General features: G+C 36.2%; 1 non-coding gene across 1 annotated transcript; it reads right to left on the bottom strand.

The window, feature by feature from the left end:
- Nucleotides 1–15,962: 15,962 nt before the first annotated feature.
- LOC141709447 (small nucleolar RNA R71) lies at nucleotides 15,963–16,069 on the bottom strand. The gene has a single exon (XR_012570022.1). It is a non-coding gene; the product is annotated as a small nucleolar RNA R71 (small nucleolar RNA).
- Nucleotides 16,070–17,572: the final 1,503 nt, after the last annotated feature.

Genomic DNA, 17,572 nt, shown 5'->3' with positions numbered 1-17,572 from the left:
GTTTAGGAGTTGGTGGTTTGGGTAGTGGCTTCTTCAGTTCTTTCTTCTTTTGAGCTTCCTTTTCTACAAGAAATGTGGTCAACTAGACATTTTCTAGCTCAATAGATTCCTCCTTTTGTAATATTGATTCACCATGAAATTTGAACCCCCATAAGGAACATGAACTTTAGGATGTTGATGAGTAGCAGTAGTGACCTCTGGTTCAACTGGTAACAATTTCCTCTTGGATCTAAATTATTTTCTTGCTCATTTCCTTGTTGTCACCCTTTTTGTTTTCTTGACTTATTCTTCTTTAGTCTCAGCCCCCAACTTTATCCAGTTCCTTCTCTAGCTCTTTGATTAGCTGCAACTGATATTCTGTGAACATATCCTCTATTTCACTTTATTTTCCACCTTCAGCCTACTTAAGGGTAGTTCTTACTAATTCCTCAGCTTTAAAATTTTCATTACCTTCATGACCAGGAAAGATATAGATTGGTTATCCCCATCTGTATATGCATGCTCTTATTTGCTTCAGAGCAAGATCTGAAGCAGTTTTGTATTTGATGATCTGCCCAGCCAAGATCTTCTTCTCATCAGGTCTGTGAAAGAGATGTGTCCTAAGTCCAATCATGTATGATGATTTAGGAATAACTTTTATGTAATCTGTTTTGATTTCATTGATATTAATAAAAGACTTGTTTTGATTTTATTGCGGGCTTTATCTATTTAAGTGTTTAAATAAGATATACCATAGTTTAGAGTAAAGCTTTTTATGGATTATGATGAGATCATAATAATGAGACCTAAAAGATGATAACTCTGAACTTAAATATTTCCTGGTCATAGGATTACTAACTGGTAATTAGTAATCTGCAAAGATCGGTACATACTATGCTTACTTCATTATGAAGGATGTCTGTTCTCATAGACATTTGTGTGGTGACACTATAGCTAGTATGTAGGTGCTTATTATAGAAAAAGTTCACTGAACATGACTCACACAGCTGAACAACTGATGGAGTTCACTCACGTATCAGCAGATGTTCACATAGTGATAGTTGTACAAGTATCCTTAGACTTGAGGTCATCATAGTCATCTTGTGTACACTGAGCTATACTTTGGTTTAGTTCTTAGTCTCTAGGGATAATAATAAGGGCTCTACTTGGTGTAGGAATTTGTACACGAATATAGTGTATGATCAGTAAAGGATCTACCCCTTCCAGTGAAGGAAGAGAATGTTCAATGCTGATCCACTTATGCTAGTTCAGAAATCTCTGGCCAGAGTGAATGAAATTAGAAAGGAGTTTCTAATTTATATTAATTAGAACTAAGCATAGTGAATGGGAAAGCATATGATTAAATAAGATAGGCTTGACACAAGTTCCATGCCTTGTATTTAATCATGACATTGCAGGGTAGAAGGAATTGATTGTACGATTACTACTCACTGAATAGGTTCTTGGTATTCTAAGCAGTGAATTCGTATTATCCGGATAGTCGCGATATGCTGAGAAGTATCCCTCACGATGTAGAATAAATATGATTAATTTATTAATTAATCATATTTAAAGAATTAGAGAATTTATATAAATAATGATAAAATAGTTTTATTAATATTTATTTCTACTACCGACTTAATATTGAACCTACAGGGTCACACCATAAAAGAGAATGATTTAATGATGAAGGAATTAATTAATAATGGCTGGTAATTATTTATTTGTGAAATAAATAATTAATTAGGAGATTTAATAATTGATTAAATGAGATTTAATTTATTCTTAATATTATTAATTAAGAATTTAATTTTGGAAATTAAATCAAGTGAGAGAATTATTTTTCTAAAGTGTTTAGAAAAAGGATTAATGATTAAAAGGTGTTTTAATTATTAGTTAATTGGTTAATAAGAATAATCAATTAAAGGATAAATAATAATAATATTTTATGAAAAAATTTCAGCTGAAAATTTTGCCTATAAATATACTATTATAAACCCTATTTGCCTCAACCCAAATAATTAACCCTAATTCTAAAGTAGAACAAGAGGGAGGCAACTAATTCTCTCAACCTCTTCCTCCTCCATTACATTGATCTCTTGGTGGATAACGTGTTTATCGTTCTTGGATCGCTATTAAATACCTCCATCTTTCCATTAACGTAAAGCTTCTTAAGGTAAACATACTGAACTACGAATTAAATATTATTTTTCGCATGGATCCTGCAGAAGGTTTTGTTTTTTTTTAAGATTTAAATTTACGTTTTCGTTGCGTTTATGTGCTAAAAACCCTTCAATAGCATCAGAGCTACTTGCGAAAAGTTTTTAATTCGTTTATGTGTTTAACTGTTTTCGATATATGAGCATGTACGTGATTCGCCATGATTTGATGTTGATATAATATGCTTATATATGTATGGTTTTGAATATATGATATTCATGTGAGTTGTATAATCATAAGATAATTATGTAATCTGTATATATACTGATATATACATGATTTATGTTTGTTCTAATTATGAGAATCATATTAGATACAGATTCTGAATTGGCTACTGCAGATTTGCTGAAATCTGGGTCAGGTGTCCGATTTACGCAAACGAATACCCTATTTCATAGGTAAACGAGCGTCTGAACAAAACTGATAGCAAAAGCAATCAGCGACTCGTCTGTAAGGCGTTTGACGTCGTTTACTGCCCGTAAACAGTGATTCTTGTTTTTCTGATTTGATTCTAATTTTTCTGATTTTTGTCATATTTTTTTTATGATTAGATCATGGATAATATGATATGTTAAGATCAGATTATGTGTTTTAACATGCTTTTATGTGTTGTATGAGCATGGTGGATGGTTATGGCCTTTCGACCTTAGTGTAATGGTTTTGGTTTTGGTTTTAAATACGACTTGCATGTCGTCAATCTTTGTAATCATAAATCTCGAATATAACTCGTGTTATTCTTGTAAGTTCATTAGATTAGTTTTACTTTCAATCTATGTAATTTAATTGAAGACTCAAGAAGGCTATCCAATGGAGGTGATACAAAGAAGAAGACGAGGCATACAAGAAGTCTAAACAAAGAAGAAGACTTATGTAATAAGTAGTTGTATTTATTTCCATCACCATATTAGATTGACCTTGATCTTTATCATGAGCTTGATAAAGATCACATAGATGGGGCCATAACCAAACACATTTACTTTATTGCACTTTACATTTACTTGTTTATTTAATTTTATATATGAGATATATGCCTATGTTTACCATGCGATGATAGATTTAGGTGAACTTAAATCTATATAAGGCGTGCTCTAGAAAATCTAGAATAGGAATCGTTTCTTGCCATAATAATAATATTATGATTACAATCATGAGATTCTTGTGTTTATGAAACACGTAATTAAATATGAATTTTCAATATTGAGAGAAAGGATGATTCTGTCAAAAGCAGATTTCTATCTGTAAGAAAGGGGTATTAGGTGACGCCTCTTGATAATGCTCCCCCCGATCTGGGAATCATCTGATTATCGATTATTGATTTTGAAATATTTAATTTAAAAGGAAGAATCTCTTTATAATATGATTATGATTGTAACATAATATAATCCCTCTAAAATTAAATAATATCAAGTAGTAATTGGCCAATGACACAATGGGCTTGTGTTGGTCATAACCTTCCAACATGGTAGAAAGTGGTTCTTATTTTTAAATCATTTTCGTTTCGTGCTACAGCCGAGGGCTTTGATTTCAAAATAAGAAATACTTGTCTATTACATAGAGATGTGTACATTGAATTAGAATCTAAAGGTCGTTACGTGCTACAGCCGTGGGCCGTTGGAGACTGATTCAATTGTACGAAATGTTGGGTTAGACTTGACTTAGAATATTGAGTTTGTCGTGCTACAGCCGTGACTCAATTATTCAAGAGGCTAAAGTTTTATTAGGGAATAACATAAGATGTAATTGACAAGAGTTGTCTGCCTACTGAACATCACATGATGTTTCGTGCTACAGCCGAGGTTGTGTGATGGAATGTAGGATCCCTATTCCCACTAGCATTATGAATGCTTAATTTTCACTTAGGGGTTGAATAAATTAGATAAACTAGTGGGAGCCACTTATGAATAAAGACCCGATTCATATAGTATCTTGAAATGAAATTGAATATTTGCTAAGTGTTGTTATGTGTTCATCATTTACAGATTTACTATATTCGTTATGACTTCTGCACTATCACTCCGGAGTATACTAGATGCTCACAAGTTGACTAGTCCAAATTTTGCTGACTGGCTTCGAAACTTGAGAATTGTTCTCAGGGTTGAGAAGCTGGAATATGTGCTTGACTCACCTAAGTCTACTGAACCTGCTAGCGATGCACATAATGATGAACATGTTGTGTATCGTAAGTGGATAGATGATGCAAATGTTGCTCAATGCATCATGCTAGCTTCCATGAACATTGAGCTACATAAGCAACATGAGCATATGGATGCTCACACTATCTTTATGCATCTACAAGAGTTGTATGATGTGGCAGGGAGGATAACTCGATATGAGATATCGAAGGAACTATTCGGTTGTAGGATGTCTGAGGGATCGTCTGTGAATGACCATGTACTTAAGATGATCAATTTGATTGAACATCTTGGATAACTTGGTTTTGCCATGGATGGGGAGCTGAGCCAAGACTTGGTCTTGCAATCACTTCTGAGTTCGTTCTCGCAGTTTGTTGTGAACTTTCACATGAATAAGTTGGATGTCAGCCTGCCTGAACTCCACAATATGTTGAAGACTGCGGAATCGAATTTTCCCCCTAATAAGAGTTCTATTCTTCTAATTGGTGAAGGTTCCAATCCTAAGAAAAGGAAGAAGAACCCTTCCAAGAAGAAGAAAGTAGGTGAGAAAAAGCCGGTTCCACCAAAAGCTGAAGACCCCAAGAGCAAAGCTGTTTGCTTTCACTATAACAAGGTGGGGCACTGGAAGAGGAACTACAAGGTTTACCTTGCAGAATTGAAGAAGAAGAAGGGTAGTGAGACTACCGCTTCTGATTCAGGTATGATCATGATCGAAGTTAATATGTCACTAAGTCAAATTTCTACTTGGGTATTAGATACCGCCTGTGGTTCTCATATTTGCAATTCGTTGCAGGGACTAAGGAGAAGTAGGACTCTTGAAGAAGAGGAGGTGATTCTACGGATGGGAAATGGAGCAAGAGTTGCTGCTGAAGCTGTAGGATCATTTCATTTACATATGCCTACGGGCAAGACTATTGTTCTAAATAATTATTATTTTGTTCCCTCGATTTTGAGGAATATTATTTCTATTCCATCTTACACTTGGCTGGATTTTTGTTTGTTATTCAAAATAATAAATGTTCAATTCTTAGAGATAACGTTATTTATGGAAGTGGTATTTTAAACAATGTCTGTATGTATGTGACGTAGAGCATAATTTACTACAAATTGAACATACTAATAAAAGAAAAAGGGATGATGAAAATCTCACTTTCTTGTGGCACTGCGGACTTGGTCATATTAGTGAAAATAGACTGCGGACATTGCATAAGGAAGGGTTACTTGACCCCTTTGATTTTGAATCATATCCTACATGCGAGTATTGTCTATTGGGTAAAATGACCAAATCTCCATTTAGTGGACATGGAGAGAGGGCTGCAGATATGCTAGGATTGGTACACACAGATGTATGTGGACCAATGTCTACGCAAGCCATGGGTGGATTTTCATACTTCATTGCTTTCATAGATGATCGATCTAGATTCAGATATGTGTATTTGATGAAACACAAGTCTGAAGCCTTTGAAAAGTTCAAAGAATATAAGTATGAAGTGGAGAAACAAACCAAACATAGTATTATAACTCTTCGATCAGATCGAGGTGGTGAATACTTGAATGGAGAGTTTCTAGCTTATCTCAAAGAAAATGGTATAGTCTCCCAGTGGACTCCTCCATATACTCCAGAGTTGAATGGGGTATCTGAAAGGAGAAATCGAACTTTGTTAGACATGGTTCGGTCCATGATGAGCTATGCGAATCTTCCAGTATTCCTATGGGGTTATGCATTGGAAACCTCAGCATATTTACTGAATAAGGTGCCTTCCAAATCTGTTCCGCAAACTCCATATGAGATATGGAAAGAAAGGAAACCGAGTCTTAAACACGTTAAGATTTTGGGATGTCCAGCTTATGTCAAGAAAGTTGACCTAGATAAGCTGGAATCTCGATCCGTAAAATGTAATCTTGTGGGATATCCTAAAGAGACTTTAGGGTATTACTTTTACACCGATCATCGGGTGTTTGTCTTCAGACATGCTACCTTCTTGGAAAAGCAGTTTATCCTTGAAGGAAACAGTGGGAGCAAAATTGAACTTGATGAAGTTCAAGAAGCACAAACTACTACGGATCAAGTGGAAACACCTATTCAGACTAAACAACCTTCTGTGGAACAGCCCATTCGTAGGTCAGGGAGAGTGTCTCGCCAATCTGAGAGGTATTATGGCCTTGTCATTGAGAATGACAATGAGTTGTCAATCATTGATGATGACGACCCTGTGACCTATAATGAGGCTATGAGTAGTGTTGACTTAGAGAAATGGCATAGTGCCATGAAATCCGAAATGGAATCTATGTATACCAACCAAGTATGGACTCTGGTTGAGGCGCCTGAAGGTGTTAAGCCTATTGGGTGAAAGTGGGTATACAAAAGAAAGATTGGAGCAGATGGCCAGGTGGAGACCTATAAGGCCAGGCTCGTGGTAAAAGGATTCAAACAAAGGAAAGGGATTGACTTTGATGAAACTTTTTCGCATGTAGCCCAGTTAAAATCAATTCGGATTTTGCTTGCGATTGTTGCTTACTACGATTATGAGATCTGGCAAATGGACGTGAAAACGGCCTTCCTCAATGGGAAACTTGAAGAGGAAGTGTATATGACACAGCCAGAGGGTTTTCTTTCCAAGGGAAATGAACACCTAGTGTGTAAGCTGCTGCGAACCATATATGATTTAAAGCAAGCTTCTCGTAGATGGAACATCCGTTTTGATGAGACAACCAAAGAGTTTGGTTTTATCAAAAACATAGATGAACCATGTGTCTACAAGAAGGTTAGTGGGAGCGCGGTAACATTTCTTGTATTGTATGTGGATGACATACTTCTTATAGGAAATGTTTTGCGACGCTTTCATCAGATTAGGGAGATTGTTGAAAGAGGAGATGTCAACGTTAAGAGAGTTGACACACATAACAACATAGCAGACCCTTTAACAAAGCCACTTTCTCAAAGTCACTTTGATCGTCGTAAAGACAAGATGGGTATTAGATACCAGAGTGATTGGCTTTAGTACAAGTGGGAGATTGAAAGAGATGTGTCCTAAGTCCAATCATGTATGATGATTTAGGAATAACTTTTATGTAATCTACTTTGATTTCATTGATATTAATAAAAGACTTATTTTGGTTTTACTACGGGATTTATATATTTAAGTGTTTAAATAAGATATACCATAGTTTAGAGTAAAGCTTTTTATGGATTATGATGAGATCATAATAATGAGACCTAAAAGATGATAACTCTGAACTTAAATATTTCCTGGTCGTAGGATTACTAACTGGTAATTAGTAATCCGCAAAGATCGGTACATACTATGTTTGCTTCATTATGAAGGATGTCTGTTCTCATAGACATTTGTGTGGTGACACTATAGCTAGTATGTAGGTGCTTAATATAGAATAAGTTCACTGAACATGACTCACACAGCTGAATAACTGATGGAGTTCACTCACGTGTCAGCGGATGTTCACATAGTGATAGTTGTACAAGTATCCTTAGATTTGAGGTCATCATAGTCATCTTGTGTACACTGAACTATACTTTGATTTAGTTCTTAGTCTCTAGGGACAATAATAAGGGCTCTACTAGGTGTAGGAATGTTGTGCATATGTTGTGTACTTGATGATTTCATAAACAAAACACCTAAGTAGATTTTACTTAGTGAAATAATGTAGCACTCGACGATGAGAATTATAGTCCCGACGGATAAAGATTTATTATCCATCGAGTGAGTAGCTTATGTAATAATGAGTCTACAGCACATTTATGCATACACCTTTGTATAGATTCTGTAGTAGCATATAAGTCATGTTGACTTTTACTAGATATGCAGAATAGGATGATTAATTGTACATAAATGATGTCTTGTAATTCTGCATAAGTGAAATAAAGTCAAGTGCCAAAATAGCTACCGACGGATGATTAACAAAGCCATCGACGAATGATCAAATGGCTATCAACGGATGTTTAAAATAGCAGTCGACGGATGATCAATGAAGCCATCAACGGATGATCATAAAGTCGACAGATGATCATGTACCCAACGGATAAAGAATTCAAACATCAGTTGACAGTGACAACTGGTCACATGCATCGGGATGTATGCAAATGGAATGAGGAAGCCTATTAACTGGGTAATAGAGAAAAAAGTAACAAAGCATTAGAACTGATAGTTTTTATAATGATTCTATCTTTTGACTTTGTAATCTTGGTAATATATAAACCAAGAAGTAGCAAATAGAAACTAAGATCTGAGATACAAAAAGTGAGAAATATTTGTAAGCAGAATTATTAGCATTTCTCTGTATTCTCAGTAGTTCAAATTTGTAAGCAGCTGTAAGCATTCTTGCACACAGAGTTCTCTCGATATAATATATATCTCTGGTGGAGTTGTTTAAATCCACCAGAAAGTTTTTAAAGACTCTTGTTTTTAATTACTTATATTTTGATCCACATTGTGCTAATCAAAACACTTATATCTATACTCGAGTTTGAACACTTTAATTTTAAGAAAAAGGTTCAAGAATTCCATTCAACCCCCCTTATGTAATTCTTGCTATATTGTTAAGGGGACTAACAAGGAAACCCCCCTTATGTAATTCTTGCTATATTGTTAAGGGGACTAACAAGGAATTTGTACACGAAGATAGTGTATGATCAATAAAGGATCTACCCCTTCCAGTGAAGGAAGAGAATATTCAATGCTGATCCACTTATGCTAGTTCAGGAATCTCTGGCCAGAGTAAATGAAATTAGAAAGGAGTTTCTAATTTACATTAATTAGAACTAAGCATAGTGAATGTGAAAGCATATGATTAAATAAGATAGGCTTGACACAAGTTTCATGCCTTGTATTTAATCGTGACATTGCAGGGTAGAAGAAATTGATTGTATGGTAACTACTCACTGAATAGGTTCTTGGTATTCTAAGCAGTGAATTCGTATTATCTGGATAGTCGCGATATGCTGAGAAGTATCCCTCACGATGTAGAATAAATATGATTAATTTATTAATTAATCATATTTAATGAATTAGAGAATTTATATAAATAATGATAAATAGTTTTATTATTATTTATTTATACTACCGGCTTAATATTGAACCTACAGGGTCACACCATAAAAGAGAATGATTTAATGGTGGAGGAATTAATTAATAATGGCTGGTAATTATTTATTTGTGAAATAAATAATTAATTATCAGATTTAATAATTGATTAAATGAGATTTAATTAATTCTTAATATTATTAATTAAGAATTTAATTTTGGAAATTAAATCAAGTGAGAGAATTATTTTTCTCAAGTGTTTAGAAAAGGGATTAATGATTAAAAGGAGTTTTAATTATTAGTTAATTGGTTAATAAGAATAATCAATTAAAGGGTTAATAATAATAATATTTTATGGAAAATTTTCAGCTAAAAATTTTGCCTATAAATATACTATTATAAAACCTGTTTGCCTCAACCCAAATAATTAACCCTAATTCTAAAGTAGAACAAGAGGGAGGCAACTAATTCTCTTAACCTCTTCCTCCTCCATTACATTGATCTCTTGGTGGATACCGGTGGAGTGCTTCACACTTGAGGAGCAGCTGCTAGGGATTTCCGTTCATCGTTCTTGGATCGCTATTAAAGACCTCCATCTTTCCATTAACGTAAAGCTTCTTAAGGTAAACATACTGGACTACGAATTAAATATTATTTTTCACATGGATCCTGCGGAAGGTTTCGGTTTTTTTTAAGATTTAAATTTATGTTTTCATTGCGTTTATGTGCTAACAACCCTTCAGTCTGGGCCTAGCAAAGTGCACATTTTCGAGGGTTTCTTTTCTTTGAGATCATCTTTCCTGGCAGGGGATCTGGCTTTAGATAGTTTGAATTCTGAGTTGAACTCATTTTTATAGGAAGGAGATCCCTTTTGAATTAAACCACTTATGGATATGTCAGGAGTAATGATCTTCATAAAGTTGGTTAACGTCGGAATATTTGCTGGCTTCTGCTTGGCGGCTTCAGAAACATATACGAGTCTTTTAGATATACTGTCAATAGTTTTGATTTCCTCCTCCTTGCTCACAAGGACTTGAATTTGCAATTGTTGTGAGGAAGCATGACTTGTTACCGTGGATGATGAATACAATCTCAATTTCTTGAGCTACAGACTTCTCCCCCTTTTTGTTATCATCAAGAGATGAGACATGAGGCCTCGAATTGAGAATGTGTTGCAGAAGTTTTGTATGAATGCCCATTTCCTTGTCCATATTGGAAATTTTCACTTCCACAAGGCTCATCCACTTTTCATATCAGCCAATGTCTTGGAACTTGTCCTATTCTCTATTCAGCTTGGAGTGAACTATGGGTATTTTGCGGAGTGGCAACCTATCATTTAACTCCCTGTTGTATTCAGTTTTCATTTTCAGAATGGCATTTATTATGCTCTAAAAGTCATATTTGTGTAGTAGAAATTGAAGCTTGTGAAGCTTTATATTGGATTGCTGAAACTAAACCAATAGTTGAGTTGTGGTAGATGATGAAGATTGGTCAGTTGGTGATGCCTCATACTGGTTCAAAAACTCTACATTCAGTTCTTCTAGCTGAATGATGTTGGAGAATATTCACTCTGGAATGTTTGTGATGGAAGGGCATGCACCATCTCTTTCATTATCATCATCATCACTTCCAATTTCATCAATAAACTCAAGGAAATCATCAGCTTAAACATGAATATTTGAGATAGTATCTTTAGCACTCTTTATTGATTTCATGGAATGAATCAAGCCAAGAGTAGTTTCAGCTTCCAGGTTTGATTGGCCATCTAAAATTTGATTAGCTGGATTTGGATGTTGAAATGTAGAGGCATCTATATTCATGTTAGGCACAAAGCATGCGCTAAATAATTCATGCAAGTATACGTGTTCGCAAGTAATATAGAATGATTTCTAGTTCATTCCCACAGAGACTCTGATTAATTATATTTAATTAACACTTACTCACTAATGTTTGATTATTCTTCAATGTCAAGATAATAACAATTAAGATTGATTAACTAATAATAACTACGAGAATTAAACACTTGAATTAACAATATTAAACACACATGAGATCATAACTTCATTACTACTTCATTCAATAGTTATTGTTATTACCCTTGGCATGTAATGGTGATGATATTAATCGAACAACACGAAACTGATAAACGCCAACTTTCGTTATATGAATACCATTCTACCAAGCATCCACAATTAAGATAGAAGTTGAATAGGCATCAATTATGTTGAGACCCTATATGTCTACAGAATTTGACAACATAACGATTTAAGTGCACGTTATTCATGATGATTACACAGGGCAAGTAAAACGGTTAGAGTTACCCACTAATCATGCATACAATATACGAACCTATGCTCGCATGGCAAGTTCTAAATCTCAAGATTCACTTTCGCTTCACAAGAGATTAACAGGCTATCTTACATGTTTGCGACGCACATAAGACGAATAAGCACAACCTATGCTAGATATCATACAATCACCATATACCAAGGTATTAAAAAATTAACTAAAGAATTCCATAGTAAATCCGCTAGGATCCCATGATCACGATTAGCCCATTATAGAACTTATCGTCACCATGGGTTCATATGAAAGCATGATAATAACACAATGATATAAACTAATAAAAATACTTAATAAATAATGAAGTATGTCACAAGAGTATTAAGGTTCAAAGCATTAAGAAAACTAACATCCATTGTTACAACGAATCACAAGATAAACGTATGCTTCCTCTTTTTCATTGTTGAGTGCTAAAACGGTCTTCTCAATCTTCTTGCCTTCTCTCTCGATTATCTTCTATATTGAAAACGTCTTCCCATAAGGTTTATATAATAACCCAAAAGAACCAGCGCTAATAGAAGCCCAATTGAACTCTAATTAATAAAATCCAGATTCTGAAAATCCGTACCCAGGAGGCCGCCTCCTTCTTCCAGGCGGGCGCCTGCTACAAGGTGGTCTCCTGCTCCCATCAGGCGGGCGCCTGCATCACTTCTGGAAAATTCCTATTTTTGCTTCTATTTTTGCTGAACTCTTCGCACATCAACCCGGGACTGATTCAAGCACTTTCTTAGGCTTTATTCGATGAAAACCCCCTATCTAAGCAAGTTATATCCTGAAATGCAAAAACACTAGAAAACGCATCAAATACACAAAATACTCGAGTTCAAGACACCAATTCAAGCCGTTATGAGATGCTCTAAGTGGTATAAAATGCCACTTATCACACCCCCAAACTTAAATCGATACTTGTCCTCAAGCGTCACAGATTCAAACTCAGAATAAAACATGCATGAATGCAAACTATATAAATGCAGCGATCCCCATCGCGATGACTAAACCAACCAACACATGACATATCAACAAATGTAATTAGGCGACTAAAGATCAATTAAATCTCGCAAGCTAACATACAACTAGAATCGTGGTGTGTGCGAATGCTTAACAGATATGCTTCAAAACTAGATCAATCACCATAACTTAATTATCCTCAAGGAAATCACAAGCTTATACAAAGAATATATTCTAGACATAAAATGACTTATAACACTTCAAGATTATTGGATTTTATTACGGAGTCATGCTTTTATTCAACACATAAACAAATACTTATTTGATCGTGCAATGAGTGAGCTCCACAAAAGACTTATGCAATGGTACCCATTTAGCGAGTGTTAGGTTAGCGGATCCCAGACTATAAAAGCCTTAGGTCACTAGACACAAAGTCCCCTAAGAACTTAATAACTCGAATACCAAAGAGCCCACTTGTGGTCAATTATGCACTAAACCATATTTTTTTTCTTTCTTTTCTTTTTTTCCTCTTTTTTATTTTTTTTTTAATTTCTGAGCAAGTGTGTTTCGCTCCATCTTGCTCAACCCTAGACTACTCGTATACAATACGAGCCGGCTAGTAGCCATTTGACGCCTAGCCACAACTAGCAATGAATTCCAATTTTTTTCTAATTTTTATCTTTCTATGTCTTTTATCATTAAGAGCATATCATGCATTCTAAGCATAAGCAATAGATTAACCTCAAAAACCATCAAACCATGACAACAATCTAGTCCTTAAGCATACTCTAAGACTTAGTAAAATTATAAGTGTTTCTAGCATGCATGTCAACCTAATAAGATTCAACATCACTCTAACGCTATCACTACACTCGCATCAATATCACATATTAATCAGTAAAGTAACACAAATGGATCATGGTATATGCATGAGCTATATGACATGATAAATAAAGCTATAAAATAAAAAAAAACTATATAAAAAAAATTATATGGCAAAAATATGCAACTATATGAACTAAACTAACATGAAAATGCAACTACATGACACACACACAAATATGTTCCTTAACTACCACCCCCGAACTTAAAATCTTTACTGTCCCCAGTGAAGGTAATAGATAGGAACACAGGGTATACCTACTCAGACGAATCATCCTCGTCATCACTCTCAGAGGGTGGAGTGTTAGGAGGTGGATAAGTGATAAGTTGCATTTTATACCACTTAGAACGTCTTAAAATAGCTTAAATTGGTGCCTTGAAATCAAGTATTTTGTGTATTTGATGCGTTTTTCTAGTGTTTATGCATTTCAGGGTATTAGTTGCATTTCGGAGGAGTAATCATCAAGAATAAGCCTTGGCATGTGTTCACCATTGTGAGAGGAAAGAAAGGGGCAGATTACGGCGAAGAAACAGAGCAAACTCAGGAAAAATCTAGTAGGGTCCTGAGCGCCCGCTCAGCTATGCTGAGCGGCCGCGCAGAAAGCTGAGCGCCCGCTCAGCTATGCTAAGCGGCCGCGCAGGGTCGGGAAATTAAATAATTATTTTAAGACTTCTACTTCTGTTTGGCTTCCAACTTCTATGTAATCTGAGTTTTATGGGACTATTATATAAGTAGATTTGGAGACGTTTTCACAAGGTGGGATCGTGGTATTAAGCAAGGAGAGAAGGAGATAAGGAAGAAGACCGTTTTAGCACACAGCAACGAAGAGGAAGCATATTTCTTGTGATTCTTTATTTCGTTGTAACGTTGGATGCTAGTTTTCTTACTTTGAACCTAATTACTCTTGTGACGTACTCTGGTTTAATATAATTAGTTTAGTTATTATTCTTTTGTGTTTATTTATCATATTTTCATATGAACCCATGATGACGATAAGTGCTATTATGGGCTAATCGTGATCATGGGGTCGCAACGGATTTACTATGGAATTCTTTAGTTAATTGTTTAATACCTTAGCGTGTGATGATTGTATGATATCTAGTATTGGTTGTGCGTATTCGTCTTATGTGTGTCGCGAACATATAAGATAGGGTGTTAATCTCTTGTGAAGCGACGGTGGATCTTGAGATTTAGAACTTGCCATGCTAGCATAGGTTCATGTATGATGTGCATGATTAGTGGGTAACTCTAACAGTTTTATTCGCCCTGTGTAATCAAAAGGAATAACTTGTGCTTAAATCGTTATGTTGTCAATTTCTGTAGACATATAGGAACTCAACATAATTGATGCCTATTCAACTTCTATCTTAATTGTGGATGCTTGGTAGAATGGTATTAGTACAATGAAAGTTGGCTTTTATCAGTTTCGTGTTATTCGATTAATATCATCACTGTTGCATGCTAAGGGTAATAACAATAACTATTGAAGGAAGTAGTAATGAAGTTGTGATCTCATGAGTATTTTAACATTGTTAATTGAAGTGTTATTTAAGTGATTAATTAAGTAGTTAATTGTAGTTAATATTTAGTCAACAATTCTAAGTGTTAGTGTCTTAACATTGAGAAGTAATCATACGTTGGTGCGTGAGTTTAATTAAATAATAATTAGTCTGAGTCTCTGTGGGAACGAACTAGAAAGTATTCTATATTACTTGCGAACGCGTATACTTGCGTGTATTATTAGCGCGTGTTTCTGCCCTAACAAGTTTTTGGCGCCGCTGCCGGGGACTCGGCGTATTTGTTTAGTTTATGTACTTACCATCATTGGTCGTTAGGACTCAGTGATTAGGACGTAGTTGTTACTTATTGTTTCTGGTACATTAGCGAGCGTTTATGCAAACTCGTTCTCGTACTCGCAAGAGGACTTTAGATACAGCTAAGGAGACAGACGAAGTTCTTGATATTCCGGAGAAGATAGATTTTGAAGATTCGGATTCAGGAACTGAGCAGAAAGAACCAGTAATCATGGGTGATCGTATTGTTCAGGCTGATCCAGCTCTTATGGACTTTTCTCGGCCTAAAATTGATGACATTCAGTCAAGCATTCTTCATCCGGCTATTCAAGCTAACACCTTTGAAATCAAGCCGGGCACTATTCAGATGGTGCAGAATTCTGTTTCTTTTGGAGGAGCTGCGACTGAAGACCCCAACATGCACATAAGGAATTTTGTCGAGATCTGCAACACTTTCAAGTATAATGGCGTGATTGATGAGGCTATCAAGCTGAGGCTTTTCCCATTCTCACTGAGGGACAAAGCTAAGGACTGGTTACATTCTGAACCAGCTGGGTCCATCACTACTTGGCAAGATCTTGCACAAAAGTTTCTGGTAAAGTTTTATCCGATGGCAAAGACTGCTGCTATGAGGAGTGCTCTTACTCAGTTTGCGCAGCAACCTACAGAATCTATGTGCGAAGCTTGGGAACGCTACAAGGAAATGTTGAGAAAGTGTCCACATCATGGAATCTCCGATTGGATGGTGATCACTGGTTTCTATAATGGTTTGGGGGCCCAATCTCGGCCCATGCTCGATGCAGCAGCTGGAGGCGCCTTATGGGCCAAAAGCTATACTGAGGCTTATAATCTTATCGAGACTATGGCTGTAAATGAGCATCAAAACCCAACTCAGAGGATGATGCCTGGGAAGGTAGCAGGTATTCTGGAAGTCGATGCAGCCACCGCTATTGCAGCGCAGCTCCAAGCGCTGTCGATGAAGGTTGATTCTCTAGCTACATATGGAGTTAATCAAATAGCTATGGTCTGTGAGCTTTGTGCAGGTTCTCATGCTACGAATCAGAGTTCTCTTGTCAAAGAATCTGTTCAGTATGTGAATAATTATCAGCGACAACAGCAGCCTGTGCCAGCTACTTATCATCCTAACAACAGAAATCATCCAAATTTAAGCTGGGGTAATAATCAGAATGCTATTCAGCCACCATATCAGCAAGGTGTGAGTAAACAGTTTAATCCACCTCGATTCCAGCAACCACAGCAGTATGCTCAAAAGCAATCATATCCTCAACAGGGAAGTGCAGTTGCACCTACTAGTGCTGATTTTGAGGAACTTAAGCTTTTATGCAAGAGTCAGGCGGTTTCTATCAAGACCTTGGAAAATCAAATCGGTCAAATAGCCAATGCAGTGCTCAATCGTCAACCTGGCACACTTCCCAGTGACACGGAAGTACCAGGCAGGAAGGAAGCTAAAGAGCAAGTCAAGGCTATTACCTTAAGGTCTGGGAAAGTTGCTGATGCTGAAAAGGCAAAAGAAGGAGAAGCTGAAGTTAGAGATGAAGAAGCTAAGCAAAAGGAGAAAGCGGCGGAACCAAGGAAGACTACTGTTGAACACACTCTGCCTGAGGTAAATACAGGGGAGAAACAGTTCTATCCTCCACCACCTTTCCCTAAGAGATTGCAGCAACAAAAGCTGGATAAACAGTTCAGTAAGTTTCTGGAGGTGTTCAAGAAACTTCACATCAATATACCTTTCGTTGAGGCTCTGGAGCAAATGCCTAGTTATGCGAAGTTTATGAAGAGTATTCTTTCAAGGAAGGTGAAACTGGATGACCTTGAGACTGTTGCTCTAACGGAAGAATGCAGCGCTGTTCTGCAGCAAAAGTTACCTCCAAAGCTTAAAGATCCAGGTAGCTTCACCATTCCTTGCACCATTGGCAAGTTGACTTTTGACAAGTGCCTTTGTGATTTGGGAGCAAGCATCAATCTGATGCCGTTGTCGATCTTTAAAAAGTTGGATTTGCCTGATCCAAAACCCACATACATGTCTCTGCAATTGGCTGATCGTTCTATTACTTACCCAAGGGGCATAGTGGAGGATGTGCTAGTCAAGGTGGATAAGCTCTTCTTTCCTGCAGATTTTGTTATTCTGGATTTCGAGGAAGATAAGAAGATTCCCATAATCTTGGGAAGACCTTTCTTGGCTACTGGACGTACCTTGATAGATGTGCAGAAAGG

The sequence above is a fragment of the Apium graveolens genome, chromosome 2 (assembly GCF_009905375.1).
Source record: "Apium graveolens cultivar Ventura chromosome 2, ASM990537v1, whole genome shotgun sequence".
In the NCBI taxonomy this organism is placed as follows: Eukaryota; Viridiplantae; Streptophyta; class Magnoliopsida; order Apiales; family Apiaceae; genus Apium; species Apium graveolens.
This window is presented reverse-complemented; position numbering and strand designations above follow the sequence as displayed.